Here is a 16,921-nt window from a genome sequence, read left to right as displayed (position 1 = left end):
TAATTGTATTGATAATCTTGGCTAATATTTATAGCCTACAAAAGATAACCTACACAATATAAAACTCTATCATATAAACTTCTATAAATTATATTTTCCTATATTCCTAACACCCTCTCGCAATTGTAACGATAATAACACGAACGTTGCGATTGGAAATTTTCACTATGTTGAAGTCGAGATGGACTAATCTGGTGAAATCGCGTTTAAAATTTTTTATTTTAAAAAAACAAACTTTTGCAGCCATGTCTCTTTGTTGGTGTCCGTGGTCTTCTGCCCCGACCCTTTGTTGGTGTCCGTGATCTTCTGCCACGACCTTTTGTTGGTGTCCGTGTCCGTGATCTTCTACCACGACCTTTTGTTGGTGTCCGTGTCCGTGATCTTCTACCACGACCTTTTGTTGGTGTCCATGATCTTCTGCCACGACCCTTTGCTGGTGTCCGTGATCTTCTGCAACAGCCCTTTGCTGGTGTCCGTGATCTTCTGCAACAGCCCTTTGCTGGTGTCCGTGATCTTCTGCCACGGCCCTTTGCTAGTGTATGTGATCTTCTACCACAGCCCTTTGCTGGTGTCCGTGATCTTCTCCCACACCCCTTTGCTAGATTCCATGTTTTTTTTTTAATAATAATTTAAAGAATCACGGGTCAAAGCTTAGACTCTAAGTCACCTTCCATCACGACTAGATTAGTGCAGCAAGAAGCTCAAACCCAAAGATAATGCAAGTAATTTTCCAATGTAGTTGGACAACCAATATGACATTTAGAAAATATCAAAGACAAACGCACAATATACTTAAAAAAAAATTGTTCATGAATCCAACCGGTGAGTTAGTTTAATAAATTTCTAACCCATCGGTAGGAGAATTTTTATTTTTGTTTTTATTTTATTTTATTTATTGTTGGGGTTTGGTGAGTCCGACTCATCGCGGAAACAAACCCAAAAACAAGACTGCACTCGCAATAAATAAAATCATAAAATATAATTAACTTAATGACAAGATTAAGGTAATAATTATACCTTTGACGCGTGCTTTGCCCGACCTCGAGGGGCTCTTACTTCGAAAGCTAGCCTCAAAATTACGACGACCTCCAACGGAAGTCCACCCACAACTCGAATACCGACAAGGGTCCAATGCCTTGGAGTTAGCAAGGCCCGACCTTAACCCGAGTAATTAATGAGTTCAAAGGTTTTCACAATGGTAATGCCTTTTTTAACTCTTACTCAAGTTCTCTTCCCAATACCCCAAGTTGGGTATTTATAGGGAAATGCAATAGTGTGAAAAGCTCTCCCATCAATGTGGGAGAATTTGATTTTTCATTTTATTTTAAAGAAAAAATAAAATTAATAATCAAACTAATAATAAATCAAAAAGTGGCAAACTCATAAGGAAGAGTAGGTGAGGACCATTTGGATGAAGGGGGGGGGGACCAAACTCGCTCCCCACTGCCTCTCCCATAACCGGCCACCTCAATACCCCAACTCCCATTTATTTTGCGCCACGTGGCAGCCCACTAGAGCACCTGGGCTGCTAGCGCTGCTGTCCATGCCTCGCCCTAGCAGGCCTCGCACGTAAGGTGCGGGCTGCTTCTAGCTTCCTCGACCAGCAAGCCCTTGCACTTGCGTGCGGGCTACTGCTACCGAGGCTTGTTGTTAGCATGCCTCGCACCTAGTGCGGGGTGCTAGCATGCCTCGCACCTAGTGTGGGCTGCTAGCTGCAGCGTGCTAGCAAGCCCCGCACTTGGTGCGGGCTGCTAGCTCGGCTATGCCCCTAGCACTCGGTATTCCGATGCTAGGGTATTTTGGTCATTGTTGATTTATTATTATTTTCACGTCTCGTCTTTTACTATTTTCGACTCGACTTCCAACACTCGGTTTCGACGCTCCAAGCTCGAATTTCCGACGTCTAAATATTAATTACTCGGTTCACTTATTAATTAATTACTAATTAATTTGTTGCTTCGGCTCGTTAGTTGCTTGGGTGTGACCCGAAGGGTTCAGTCAAGATTAAGCTAAAATAGTAATTATGCATTAATATTACTGATCGGAAGCGGCCTCCACCCAGGCATTCCGATCACTTGACCTCACTGAAAAAATTAGCTTTCTAATAATTCCGAACCCCCTATCGGAACAATACACTTGTTCGAAGGACACTATTCCTTTCATTTATTTATTTATTTTATTTTTTATTTTATTTTATTTTTTATTTTATTTTTTTTTTTTTTTTGTAAATGCTCCCAAGATCTAACCTGCTCTTGATACCATATAAAATTATTTATGAGAGAATAGCTTTAATTGTATTGATGATCTTGGCTAATATTTATAGCTTACAAAAGATAACCTACACAATATAAAACTCTATCATATAAACTTCCATAAATCTATCTTTGAATATCACTAAGATATATTATTATCCTAAATATAATATCATAAGATCTATGTGAAAAATATATCACAATAACATATTTTTCTATATTCCTAACACTAATTTTTCCCCAATTTGATTAGTAGAATGAAAACGATGAAATTACCTGAAGTAACTTAATTTAGATGAATTAAAGCTTCAATCGAAAAAAAACAATCATGTAAACAAAGTAATGATGTATTTGGGGGAGGCGGCGGCGCGGCTTTGCTGCAACGGCTGTGACGGCAAAGGTGGCTTAGGCGGTTTTGCAATGGAGTCTGGTGATTGGACCTAGTGGTTGAACTATTTAAGCGATGGTGGAGAAGGGAGAATGGTGGTAGCAACTATGATGATTGATGGCAGTGGTGGTGAGAAATACCAGGATTTGAAATAACGTCCATTGTATTGGAATTTCAAATTCTTAAAGCTACTAAGGGCTTGGATTTGGGCTAAATACAAATCCTAAATTTTTAACTTATTTAGCCCAATTCCAAAATTTTAAATGAAATCCTTAAATCCAAACAGAATACAATAGAACATAGAATTCAAACAAAAATCTCGGGATTTCAACACGAAATTGAAACAAAACTCATAATTCCAACAAAATTCAAACAAAACTCAACCAAAATTAGCAAAATAATTCAAACAAAACTTAATATTTGAACAAAATTAAAAGTACATAAACAATTCTACACAAAATTGGGGGGAAGAAGAAGAATACCTTATAAAAGCAAAACCCTAACAATGGTATTAAGGACAACCACAACGCAACAACAATAGCGGTGTCGATTGGGGCCACAACGTTAACGCAGCAACAGCAGCAGCAACAGCGCAACAACAGATAGAGAGAGACGTCATTAATTGGGTCGAATGACCCAAGGGGTTTGGTATTATGAAATATTTAGAGTGCGAAAATCAACTCCGGAGTACAATCTATCTATACTACTATACTAAAGTAATCACTGGTATTATCCCCTAATATACGTGTCACTTTCTCAACAAAAATTTTCCCGCCCAAAGTTTGTTTTTTTTTTAATTTTTTTTACATTTTTTTTTTAAAAAAAATTGTTATCTTCTAAAAAAAAGTTTGTTATAGTATTATTGAACGTAAATATAAAGATTGGATATTTCTTTCAATTGGTAGTTATCTCTTAAATTATTAAATAAAAAAATTAAAACTTTTGATGATTAAAAAAATTAAAAGGTTAGTTACTATAAACTTTGAAATAATAATATAATATCGCAGTAATCACATTTCTTTTTTTTCCCCCCTTAAAAAATAACATGGTTTTTAAAAGTTACTCCGTACAATATATTAAGTTATATATTGACTTTAATTTTATGATTTACAAGTCTTATTATTATGTAACCGTGCATGGCACAGGGCAAAAACTAGTCTAATCTAATTCTAAGTTGTTTTTTTTAAAAAAAAAAAATAATAATAAGTTAAATTGTTAAGTTAACAAAGTTATTTTAAAAAAAAATAAAAAATAAAAAATTTCAAAGATTTTAAATAATACTTCTCCTAAAAAAAATGAAACTTTTTTTTTTTTTTTGAAATCATCATATATCTCTATACTATAAGGGAAGGGGGAGCAATGGTGTCCCCTTATAAAGTTACATTCATACCTTACTAATTACATACAAATTTAAAAAAAAAAAAATTCAAACAACTCTAAGTCAAAATAAATATTAATCAAGCCATCAATTTCTTAATCAACCAAAACTAATTGCTTTCATTTTCCAAAGTCACAACTAGCTACCAAAATATCAATGATAATCGACATTAATTTTTCCTAAATTATGCAAAATTGAAAGTATCTCCAATTATATATCAATCAATCAAAACACAATGAATCGGGAGTAACAAATTTGAAGACTAATCATACAAAATTCTTTTCTTTTTAGTATGAATGAGCCAAAGAGGTACATAGTACAAATGAGAATGAGAGATATCACAAGCCCTTTATCTTAATCACACCAAAACCTATTTCATCGGTATTATGTATATATCTTTAATATATATTTCTATATGTATTATTATATAAATAAATCTTAATGTATGACGATCATCCATGTACATATCTACATTATAGTGCATTTTTTTTTTAATAACTTCATAAATTAAATCACTGCGTACAATGTTACTATATCTTTACATATGACAACTCCCCCTCCATCTATCATTCCATTTAAATTTTCAACAATGTCAAAGAGTGGTTTCGATCCTAATTTTTCATTTTTTTAATAATTGATTATGTTCAGTTTTTTACTAGCTATTTTTAGTAGTCAAAAAGTCATGGATGATTCATATAACAATGCTATAAATCTTGGAAGAAAAATTACCTTAATTTTTAAACGAGCAAAAATTTGGTCAATCTCTTTTAGGTTGGATTCGTACTATCATCTCTGATTATCGAGTCATCGTTTCGGACCACTATAGAGTTAGTGATCTATTTGATCGTGAATGGGGTGTGTTTCAGGGATTTTTGTGATTTCCTGAAGGGGGGTATGGATTCCCGCGGGAGACAGATCCGGGATGCAACACTCGTACGGCCTGAACACCTGCAAAATAACGGATCTCCGGTTTACCGACGATCCGCCTCCGCCGATCAAGTTAGTGACCGGAAAATAGAATTTTAGAGAAAGAAAGTAGAGAGAAATGAGAGCATATTTTTGGGCAGAGTGCCTTTAGGAATTGTGTGTTGTTTTTTTCCACCATGAAATGATGGGTATTTATAGGAAAATGGGAGATCATGCTCCTAGGGTTTCATAACCTAGGAAGAACGACTGTCCTATATGTGGTAGACACGTGTATTAGGGATTCCTTCATACTAGGCATGTTTCCTTAATGGGCTTTGAGCCCTTCATTTTTTGATATATCTCTCTTTAGGCCACGTGTCATGCTCTTATTGGCCTTTTTTTAGCTGAGCAGGATGTCACGTGCCGGCTTATTATTGGGCCACTTGTTGGTCTCTCATTTGTCTATAAAAAGGGGGTAAAAATACCCCGAAACATAAGCCCTTTGAGAGGGGTAATTTCTCTTCTCAAGAGGGATTATACCTCTCGAAAATGAATTTATTACTTCTTTAGACTCGGCATCATGTCTAGTTCAATTTAAAAAGGTTTGATTAACTTGGAAAATTTTATACCTTGGCCGATATGATATTTTCTAAGTTAATCAATCATAATAATGATTGCCCTTGAACTAGACAGATGTCGATCCTTATACTTTTAAGCCCCACTTTGATTGTCTTACGACTAATGGGTTACTTAAAATACCTTCTTACAAGGTTTTATTGGCTATTAAGCTTTTTTAAACTCCTCTTATTCATTTGAATGAGGTTTGCCCTATTTGGTCTATCCCTTTTAAAGATTATTTTTGGACCTAGGCTTGTTAAAAGACATTGCCATTTAGACAACTTTTTCTTTAATGGCCAATTAGGCTTAGATTCTTCTTTTGCATTCATTCGACATCTAGTCTATAAGGTTTCAATTAACTTGGACTAGGCAAATGCCGATAAACATTTAACACTTGTCGAAGGGCTTTGCCTCGTATCTGTGCCAAATTAGATATAGCACTTGTCGAGATTCTTAGTCTCGTCTCTATGCCACATGGGATGAATTCTTCCTTTCTATTTTCTAGGCGTCCAACAATTTTTTAGTCGCTTGGACTAATCTTTGAGAGGTCAATTGATATTATCTTTATGGCCCTCTTAATAACTTCAAGTTCTTATTAACGAGAAGTTTCATCCTATGTCCTTGTCACTTATGACTCAATTGGGCTCGGACTTAATTGGGGCAAAAGATGAGCATCTGTCACTTCATGTCCTTGCTTTCAGAATTCTATTTGGCGCATAGGCTTACAAAACCTGCATTTTGGAGTACCTTTGAGATTTCTATTTTACATTTCTGCCGCCTAGAAACCTTGTACTTTGGGAGTTTAAGCTATACAATGTGTTTTGCCGAGTAAATCTTCGGGATTATACTCGGTGTTTTACCATTGTATTGGAGATTATACTTGGCAATGCAGCCGTTTGTATCTTCCATCTTGGCTCACTTCTTACATAGGGGCTCGGCACATGTGCCGTTTTTCTCTTTTTTATGACAAGTCTTACTTGGACTTGGAAGGGTGTTGTATGAACAGCTTTACCTCTTCTAGTGTTTTTTATACTTGTTCGGATGAAGGAGCCATTCAATATACACTCGGACCATATAAGGATCTGTACATTGCCCTATTGAGGGAGGCTTATCCGAAGGTATTAATACATTTATTGGGCCGAAGCCTTATATTAGGGGACAATTTGTCCTTAATTTCATGAAGCGGCTACTCAATAAGGAATTTTTGGACCTTAGTCTTTCCTTATTGCCCCAATGGGGTGGGTTGTCTTTCAAAGACCTGAATAGAATGTGACGGCTAGCATTTGGTATGAAGAGGCTGCCCCATCTATCTTTGATAGGATCTCTTCTATCTTTGATCATCAACTTGATTATATTGCAACGACACCCAACCTTGAAGCTATTTTGAACGCTTGCATAGATGGTCGGACAGTTAGTAGACATTTTGAATTCGTAGAGGGCCTACTCGGCCTAATTTCATTAAGATTTAGAAATTAGTTTCCACTTGCGATCTTTAGTAATAAGTCGAGGCCTAATGGTCCTAGTCCACTTGGCTTGTCACAAGTGATGCTTCTCTTCCTAAAGGAAGGTTGTTTGCTCATTAGCTGGTCGACACTTTAACTCTTCCAACTTATCTTTCCAAAGGAGGATTGTTTGCTTAAGCTAGGCCTTTTGGCTTATGCGTCGGTCGACCAACTCGATCAATAGCTCTGTTGTGCAATAAGATTTTTTATCTTTTATGTACTAGCCCCTATCCATTAGGACTTTACGCTTGGTTGGCCTCATGGCTGTTTGATTGTTTTCGAACAGGCTTGATCTTTGTGCACGGTGTCACTTTATTGCCGGACGACTCTCAAGAGGCCCAACTTCATATATTGCATGCCAGCATATGACTGATTGCATGATTTGGCTAGGACCTTAACGCCTTGCCATTGATGTTGCTAGATACTCAGTACTAATGTCATTCGGATAGAGCATACTAAGTCTAAATGACTCTTTTGCTGCCCCTTGCCCTTTTTACAAGCCTTAGGACACTACATTTGGCAGCTCGGCATGTGTGCCGCTTAGTCTTTTAAAGAATGTCGTCCACTAGAAATTGCACAACATTTAGCAATATTGCCATTTGAATGTGAGGTAGGTAGGCTTCATTAAAGGGAAGCTCGACCATCTTACTTAGTAGCTAAGCTCTTAACTTAGAGTTTTCTTGCATGCCCATATTCAAGAAATGACACGCAACGTCTGCTTGGACAAGATATTGATCGGCCTTAGCTCTTTCCCACTTGGCAATGGTTGTGCCATATGCTTGGCAATATCATTCTTGCCGCCAATTTTCTCAAAGATAGCTTCATTTTTATAGCCAGCTTGGCTTCATATCCATATTCGGCGAGGGAACCAGTAGCTAGTCGTTCTACCTTGGTGCCAAATTGTTTGTGTTGATTAACTTCTTTTGCAAAGGCTGCGTGGAAATGAGAAGTAGGTTCCTTTGCTCAATAGCTACTCGACTACCTAGTTCGGCAAGGCAAAGGCCATCTAGAAATAAGAAGATGGTCCATAGCTCAATAGCAACTCGACTAACTATCTTGGCAAGACAAATCCACCTAGAAATGAAAAGGTGGCCCTTAGCTAAATAGTGAGCTCTACCAACTAGCTTGGCAAGACAAAGTCCGCCTATAAATGAGAAGGTGGTCCATAGCTCAATAGCAGCTCGTACACCTAGCTCGGTCAGGCTGCTGGCCGCACAAAAATGAGAAAGTGATCCTTTGCTCAATAGCAGCTCAACCACCTACCTCGGCTGCCTTCTCCGACCATTTGGGCCAATCTTGAGAGCCTCTTGGCTAACTATGCTCGGTTAGGCCAATTTGTCATGCCGCTTATAGCTTCTTAATTATCTGCTCATCTTTTTTGCAAACTTCATTATTCGATGGGCTTTAAGCCCTTCATTATTTGATGTTTTGGCACATTAGCCGATACATTAGCTATCTGCGTAAAATTTGTTAGGAGGTCCCGTACTCAATAGTAGCTCGGACACCCAAGTTCATTCGACCCATAGCCGACTCAGTACCTGTCCGCCTGAAACTGGTTAGGAAGTCCCTTGCTCAATAGCAGCTTGGACACCTAGCAATGGCCGACTTAGTACCTGTCCGCTTGAAATTGGTTAGGGAGTCCCTTGCTCAATAGCAACTCGGACACCTAGCCATGACCGACCATCTATGAACTCGCCCAGGCAGCTCGGATAAGGTTTTTATTTATTTATTTATTTTTTAATAATATTCATAATCATAATAATGATGTCGCCTCATGGTAATACCACTATTCGGCCTTGACACTTGTTCATTACATCGAAGTTTCTTATTTTATTTGGCTCGAAAAATGTTTAAGTGCTTTTTTAAGGCCTTAAACGAACTTGAATGGCTAAAAAGGCTGCAGTGAGCTGGACTCGTAAGCTCGTTTCCTTTTCCGAAAATATATGTTTTGAGGCATTATGAGAAGTACAAATTTTTGCCAATTTTCTTCATCGCTCGAAGACATGTGTCCGCCTAAAAGGGATAAGGTAGTTCCTTACTCAAAGGCAACTCGGATATCCTTTCGGCTAAGAAGCTCGACCACGTTGCTGCTCGTATGAAAGTAGGAACCTGTGCTGTTGCTCTATAGCAGGTCAGCCAGACTTCTGTGATGCTACTGCCGAGTCTAGCCAGGCAGCTCGGTCAGGTTGCTAGCTGCACAGAGTTGGGAAGGTTATGCTTCGGTGATGTGCAACTCGGCCTGATTGCTTCCTGCTCGGCCACGTGCTGGCAGCGCGTGACTATCTTTGGTGCAAAAAAGTGCATAGGTGCCTCTTTGCTCGAAGGCAGGTCGAACATTAAGCCATCTTTATGCTTGATAAGGCGAGCTTTCCCATGTTACTCAGCCAAGAAGCTCGGTGAAGTTGTTGGCTGTGTGAAAGCAGAAATCTGTACCCTTGCTCCATAGAAACTCGTTCATGCAGCAGCTTGGTTAGGGTGCTTATTCACACTGTTGCTCGGCCAGGGTACTCGGGAAAGCCCCAGCAATCATTCAATACATTAGCAATTTTGTTTAATGCCGTCTAAAATCATGACGATGGTCCATCAAAATATGCAGGTCGGCCTTTAGCAAATTCGTACTTGGCCATGTTACTGCCGCTTAGCAGTTAAGACTTAGACCTTTGCGAAATAGAAGCTCGACCAATCTTGCTTAGCTTGGTCATATTGCTTAGCCGACCAGCTATTCTAGCATAAGCATTATGCACTGAAGTGAAGAGGTAATGCTGGCCTGAAGTGCAACTCGGACCACACCCAAGTTATTGCCCATTTATCTTATTATTATTTATCTCGGCCTACACTGAACTCGGTCAGGCTGTTAGACCAGCTCGCCCAGACAGACAGCAAGCCCAGGTTGCTGTCCGCATGGAGCTGCTTAAGGGGACCTCGACCAGGCTGCAACTCAACAAAGTAGTTGGCCGTATGGAAGTAAGAACTTGGTGGTTTGCGTGATGGTAGCTTGGCCAAGCCAAGGCTGCTCGGGTAGGCTAAGGCTGCTATTGGCCGAATTGCTATGCAAGGGATGGCATATTCTGCCTTTTTACTCGGCCATCATTCGATTTTTTCATCTTTTTTGTCTTGAAAAAATGTTTAAAGGCCATTTTTGGGTCCTAAACGAAAAAAGCCTATTAATCACGGCATAGCGGTAAGTTGGACTCATTGGCCCATTTCCATTTCCGAAAAGGTATTTTATGAAGCATTTTGACACCGTAAGCCCGACTAGTAGAAATCATTTCCTATATTTTTGACGATTTTCTTTATCATCAAGTAGACGCAAAAGCAAGCTTCTATTTTAGCTTGGCCACTTTTTCGCCTGAAATTCATTAGATAGTCGCGTGCACAAAGGCAAGTCGGACACCCAATTCGTCTATCGTCCGACCACCTATTCTCACGAGGACCATCTTCGAGTTTTTACTCGGTCTTTTGGGCAGCTCAGACAGGCAGTTGGCCGCACAAAATAGGAGACTTGGTGCTTCTTTGAAAGGCAGGTCGGACACTCTTCTAAGGCCGACCAGGCATGCTTGCAAGGGAGAGCTTTCTCATTTTGGTCGGACAAGCAGCTCGGACAGACTGCAGGCTGCCTAAAATCAAGAACATGATTCGTCTTTGAAGGGCAGGTCGACCGGCAATTTGCTGCTTGGCTAGGGGGCTGGCTGCTCGATCAGGCATCTGATGGTTGCTCAATAGCTTGGCCAGGCAACTCGGTCAGGCTGCACATTAACCTGGCCGATTTCCTATGCTTATAAGGGTATGCTTTGATAATTTTCTCAACCATGGGTGGCCGTACCAAAAGGGTAGCATAATGCTTCAGTGAGGGGCAGCTCGGCCTGGCACATGTCCATGCTACTCGGACTAACTGCTCAGTTGCCGAGCTACTATGTTTAAGAAGGTGTGTGCTTCGACTTTTTACTCGGCATGAGGGGACTTTAGCAGCCATGCGCTGAGCTTGTAAGTTGCGCATGCCGAGTTACTATGCTTTGAGCCACCATGGTTTGCAATTTCGTCCAGCATTTGTGCTTGTACGACCATCAAAAGCCGCATCTCTTTGCTCATGAAACCGAGCTTTTTAATTTAGCTCAGCGTTAAGGCTGCCAAGAAATAAAGAAGTCTGGTTGCCCCTACAAGGAGCTCGGCCTTTATACCAATCATTTTTTTTATGATTGTTTGAGCTGCTATTACTATTTGGTCGTAGTGAAAGATTGGGCATTTCATGCCTTTCATATACAAACTCACATGCAAGTGTTCGTATACCCTGCTTACGTGAATATGCACTTCACGGAAATATATACATATGTATGTAATTATACATATATGTACATATAAATATAAAAATATTCATATATTTATATAATTTTATTTAAATAATGATAGTGCATTATCAACATAGTCAGCCAAGTTGCCAAATAATGATGCCAGCTGTTTCTGTCTGATCCCGACTCCTCCAGGAACTCGAACCTGAGATTCTGATACCCCTATCGGCAAGCTGAGAACCTACACAATGAGAAGAAGTTAGCTAACCCCGGGGTGATCCGGGGAAGAAGTCGGCGTTCTCGCGCAATAAACTTATCAGGTTACACCTGGTCTCCACATCCATATCTGCCCCAACTTTCACTGTTCTACTGGGGTTGCCTGGCTGCAATTCAACTTGGACGGTTTCTCCGCCGGGCAACGGCCTTGGTGTTTCTTCAGGTCTTGCATTAAAGTTTTTCATTGTCAAATCTTGCACTGTCGGTTCACCTTCCCTTGTTGGGTTGCATGGAACTGCGGCATCACCAACTGGGTTCTTCAAAGCTGTTACATAACAGGCTTTCGACATAACCTGACCTCCATACACCTTTTCCACAGCTCCCAAGTTTGATACATAGGCTATTGCCAAATGGTATGTTGATACAACAGCCTGCATGTCATGAATTATCGGTCTGCCGATAATTGCGTTATAAGCCGACTTGACACCTATCACCAAAAACTCTGCCATCACATCCCTCGCTTGTGGTCCATCACCAATCCTTACAGGCAACACAATGCTCCCTTCTGGCCTCACTGTCGACCCATTAAAACCGATCACAGGGTATGATACCTGTTTCAAGTATTGCCTTCCTATATTCATTTCGGTAAAAGCCTGCATAAACAACACGTTCGCTGAGCTACCTCCATCCACCAGCACCCTTTTGATGTCAGCCCCATTGATCTTGGTTATCAGGACTAACTGATCATCATGTGGGAACACTACACCTCGTGCATCTTCTTCCGTAAATACAACTTGTGGTATTGATGCCGGCCGAGGACGATTATCTACATCTAAAGCACAAACTAGATGACGGAGCTCCGCTAGATGCTTCTTCGCTCCACTAATCGTCCCTCCATAAATCGGCCCCCCCGTTATCACATCCACTCTTCCTGTAGATAACGGTGGTACTCCTGCATCCCCTTGTCGGACTATCCTGGGAGCGGAAAACTCCGTTTTCCTCCCCAAGTGACCTTGTATGCCGATAGCTTACAAGGTCAATTTATTACAAAAACCCTGGGAGCGAAAAACTCCGTTTTCCTCCCCAAGTGACCTTGTATGCCGATAGCTTACAAGGTCAATTTATTACAAAGGGTACGTTATGGTAGTGTAACCGTTTTTCTTCTTTCCCCCCCCCCCCCTTTTTTTTTTTTTTTTTGCTTGGGCGGGAAAATTTTTACACGTGTCACAAATCCTGCCGCTGCTTTTTGAAAAAGTTTGTCAATTAACAGCCGTCGGATCTCTGAACCGCCTTTCACTTCAATTGGCCATTCAGCTTCCCCTTTTTAGATCACAATTCCGCCATTTTCTTACTGCTTTGCATTCCTTCCCAGTTTTCTCTCGAAAAAGTTTAAGTGGCTGACCACAGTTCTGTCCTTTCTTATCCTCCTCGCGTTCGGTTTGTGCATTCCATTTCCTCGGGCGTACCTTCTTTTTCTTCGTCGTTTCTTTATCAGTTAGAGGCGTTAAATCCGCGATTTTCATTGAAGGTATTTTCGTACCCTAACCCCTGATTTTTCATGCTATTTTTATTTCCTTATATTCAATTAAATGTCTGAAGATAGTGTCGAAGAGAATTTTCCTAACCTTAGTACTGCTAGGCGTCGTTTAATTAGACAATCTTTAGGTAAAGAAACCGGTAGTAATCAAGGTAATTCGTCTTCCCTTTCTGATAACATTGACTACCCTTTTGAGACGTTAACTTCTGAAGAAGAAAAACGCGCTTTTATGATACATAGGACCATTGCCCACCGTGAAAGCGCCCTTCACCCTACTAACCCTGATATCCCTGCCGATACTGAAATTCTTGACGTTGAACCTGTTAATGTCCGTTATCACTTACGCAGCTTTACTGGGAGACAATATTTTAATCAATACGGCACTAACGTTGGCAATATAGGTATAAACACTATGCCAAGGGTAAAGAGTACAAGTTATCAACCCCGAGCCGCTGCCCGTGAAGCCGCTGAGGCCGCCAAAGCAGCTAAAGCAGCTGAGGCCGCCAAGGCAGCGGAATCTAGCAAAAGACCTGGACAAGGTCAGGTTGTAAGTTCTTCTGAAGAAGAACTTGAGGATGACATCCCTTTGACCCCTGAAGAAGGTCCGTCATCTCCTGTTCATGATTCTGCCGTCAACTCAGTTTTAAGAGATGACGACGCTCAGGAAGACAGTGTAAATAATGAGAGTAGGGATGACATTGTTGATTTAACGGCTGAGGTCATCCAGGAAGAGAATTTGGACGAGGGGTATAGTTCTGAGACTGATAGGGCTGAGTTCCGACAACCTATAGTTCTTGGCAACGACGGAAAAGTTGCAAAGGAAAAGATAAGTGAAGCTTTTAGGAAAACGGCAATTACAAAGGACTATTGTCGTCGTGCGAAAAAGTTCTTTAACTTACCTGATGGGTACGAGTTGTCTCTCCCTCCATCTGGAGCTTCAGTGTTGGATTGTCCAGCTGGTTCCGTGGCTGTTTACATGAAGCACTTGGATTTTGGCCTCCGTTTTCCTCTACATCCCTTTGTTGCTAAAATCTTGAAGGCTTGGAACGTTTGCCTGGTTCAGTTAACCCCTCAAACTATTCGTGCCGTTATTGCTACAGTTTGGGTTATGTTATATCAGAACTTCCCTCTAACCCTTAATGTATTCAGATGGCTTATTACCCTAAAGAGAGATGGTCAATCAGATGGGTGGTGGTCTTTATATACCCAACCCCACAAATATACCGTCCATCCTAAACTATCTAGCTGTAAAGGTTGGAAGGATAAGTTTTTCTTTATGTCAGTCCTAGAGGATTTTCCTTTGAGGAGAACTTTTTTCAAGCCTCATCCCCATTTTGATTCAATCCCCGAGAGAGATCTCGGGAAGCATGAAGAAAGGGCTGTCAATCACTTTGACATCTCTGAACATGATGAAGGCGACGGCAAGGTCCGTCTAATTCCTGCGGTGTGGGTGCCGAATGTGAGTTACATTCTGGGCAACGCGCCGCTATCTCGTGTCGGTCTTTGTTGGACTGACCAGCATGGTATAGCTTATCCTTCTTAGTTTTATTACTCTTATTCACTAATTATTCATTTTCTTATTTTCATAATGAAAACGGCGTAGTTTATTTGTTTAGTGTTACCTTCCTTACCCTTTTATTGGTTTTTTTTTTATATATATTCGCATTTAACTGATTGAATTTACATTCCTTTTTACCAGGTATTGATAAGTTGGATAACAGACAACTCGGCCTATCTTCTGACGGGTCAAGGGTTATCAGGCGCTGCCCCAAAGCTTCCGACCCCTACGATACTCTTGCTTCCGTTTGCGGTCGTGCTCCAGCTATTAGTGCCAAGAGAAGAGCTGAGATCATGGCCGATGAAAATGCCAAGAAAAGAAAACTAACACCTCTAGCCAATCGGCGAGGTGGCATTGTGATCTCCAGCCCCAGGCAACCTGAAGGGCGGGCCAAAAAGAAAAAGGATCAACCGGCGCCCGAGAAGAAGAAGGACCAGTCGGTGTCTGAAAAGACCCCGACTGTCAACAAAGCTAAAAGCCCTGAGGCCGTTGTGAAGAAGGTTATTCAGGGTATTGAGATCGAAGATCTCACTTCTGCTGAATCTCCCCGTCAACCTCAGGCAACCACCGCAATTGCTCCTACAACGGCTGGGTCGGATTCTAGCATCCCAGCCTTGACTTATCGGTCCAATCAATGGATTGAGCGTGTTTCTGGAAGGTTTCCAGATGAAGTTCTGAAGGGGTTTGCTGTCCCTCCCGGCCATTCCGGCGACCGTTGGCAACCTGCTATAGATGTCGGCCGGAATGAATCTATGATAACCGATGACCCAATGCAAGGTGGAAATCTCGGTTATCGGCTGTTAAGCAATTTGACACTGCCACTGGATAGACCTGCTGGTCCAATCGGCCCCCTTGCTGCTACCCACATGCACAACATGATGAAGGTATATATACATATTATTATTTTATTTCTTTATATATATATTTTTATGTAGCGTTCTCGGCTTCCCTTCTTTTACTTAAATATACATTTCTATAGGCCGTCATGTCTAGCACAGAGCTGGTTGAGATGTATCGTTACTACCAGGAGAAACATCATCAAGCCTCTGCCAGCGAAAGTGCCATGCAGGAGGTCATCAAAAATGCTGAAAAGGCCCTCGATGATCTGAGGAAAATAAAAGAAAAAGACGACAGGGAGATGTCGGAGCTGAAGGTCAAGGCTGAGAGGGTTGCCAATCTCGAGCTAGAGGTGCAAAGTTTGAGGACTCAGATCACTGAGAAAAACAAGGCCGTTGAGCGGCTTCCCTCAGTTGAGAAAGATCTCCGGGATGCCAGGATTAAAATTAAGAGCCTTGAAGAAAAGGTTCAAGAAATGGAAGCCGACAAACCTGGTATCCGTCGGAGAGCGGTCGGCCGTTATCTAGCCTCTGATGAGTTCTGCTCCAAACTCCAAGATCGTTTTGATGGAGGTTGGACCGCTGCTCAGAGATGTATTGCCCACGCCGCCGGGTGGAAGAAGGATGATTGGGCAAAAATTGAAAAGGCTTTCGGCGAGGAAGCCTACAAGATCCCTTCTGGCTTTGAGGCGCAGCAATTTTCTGACGAGGACTTGTATAACCTGGCGCCAACTGTTGATGACGGCCCCAGCAATCCCAGCATTTTGGATTCCCCAGTGCCTGAGAATGCTCAATCTTGAAGGGGCGGGCAGTCATCACCGACATCCTCTTGTGGGTCTTGTATCATTGGGCCTTACCAGCCGTAACTCTTTTATTGTCTTTTGTATGTATGAACATGTTTTGGCAGTGCTGTTTTATCGGCATGTACCCCTTTTTTATGGTGATGCCTGTCGGTTGTTAATTTTATCTGTTGTGTAAACTTATTTTTGTTTTTACTGTCTGCCGATTGTTTACAAAATTCTACACTTTTATCATAACTGTGTTGTTCTTTACTTTATCATTTTCTAGTTTGCCTGTTTTTAAACAAGGTTATGATAATCATGTTGCCTTGCCTTGCTAGTTTTCAACGCATAGAAAATTGCAAAAAATAATTGCTTACCTAATGCTTTGTCTGAAATCCGAAAACTTCCAGTTAGAAACCTTTTTAAAGACGCCAGCTTCCGAAGATACCAGATCTAAAACCTAGCTCAAGAAATTGCATATAACAATTACCAGCATACTTTAAGAACTTATCAGCATACTTGCATATAACAATTACCAGCATACTTTAAAAACTTATCAGTGTAACTTTAAAAACTTATCGGCGTACTATGGGTATCACAACGCATACAAACGCCATATCATTCCTTGTTCCCCCCAGTGTACATAGTTCACGTTTGAGCTA

This window comes from Chenopodium album, chromosome 13 (assembly GCF_948465745.1).
Source record: "Chenopodium album chromosome 13, dcCheAlbu1.1, whole genome shotgun sequence".
NCBI classification, from domain to species: Eukaryota; Viridiplantae; Streptophyta; class Magnoliopsida; order Caryophyllales; family Amaranthaceae; genus Chenopodium; species Chenopodium album.
Note: the sequence above shows the minus strand (reverse complement) of the source record.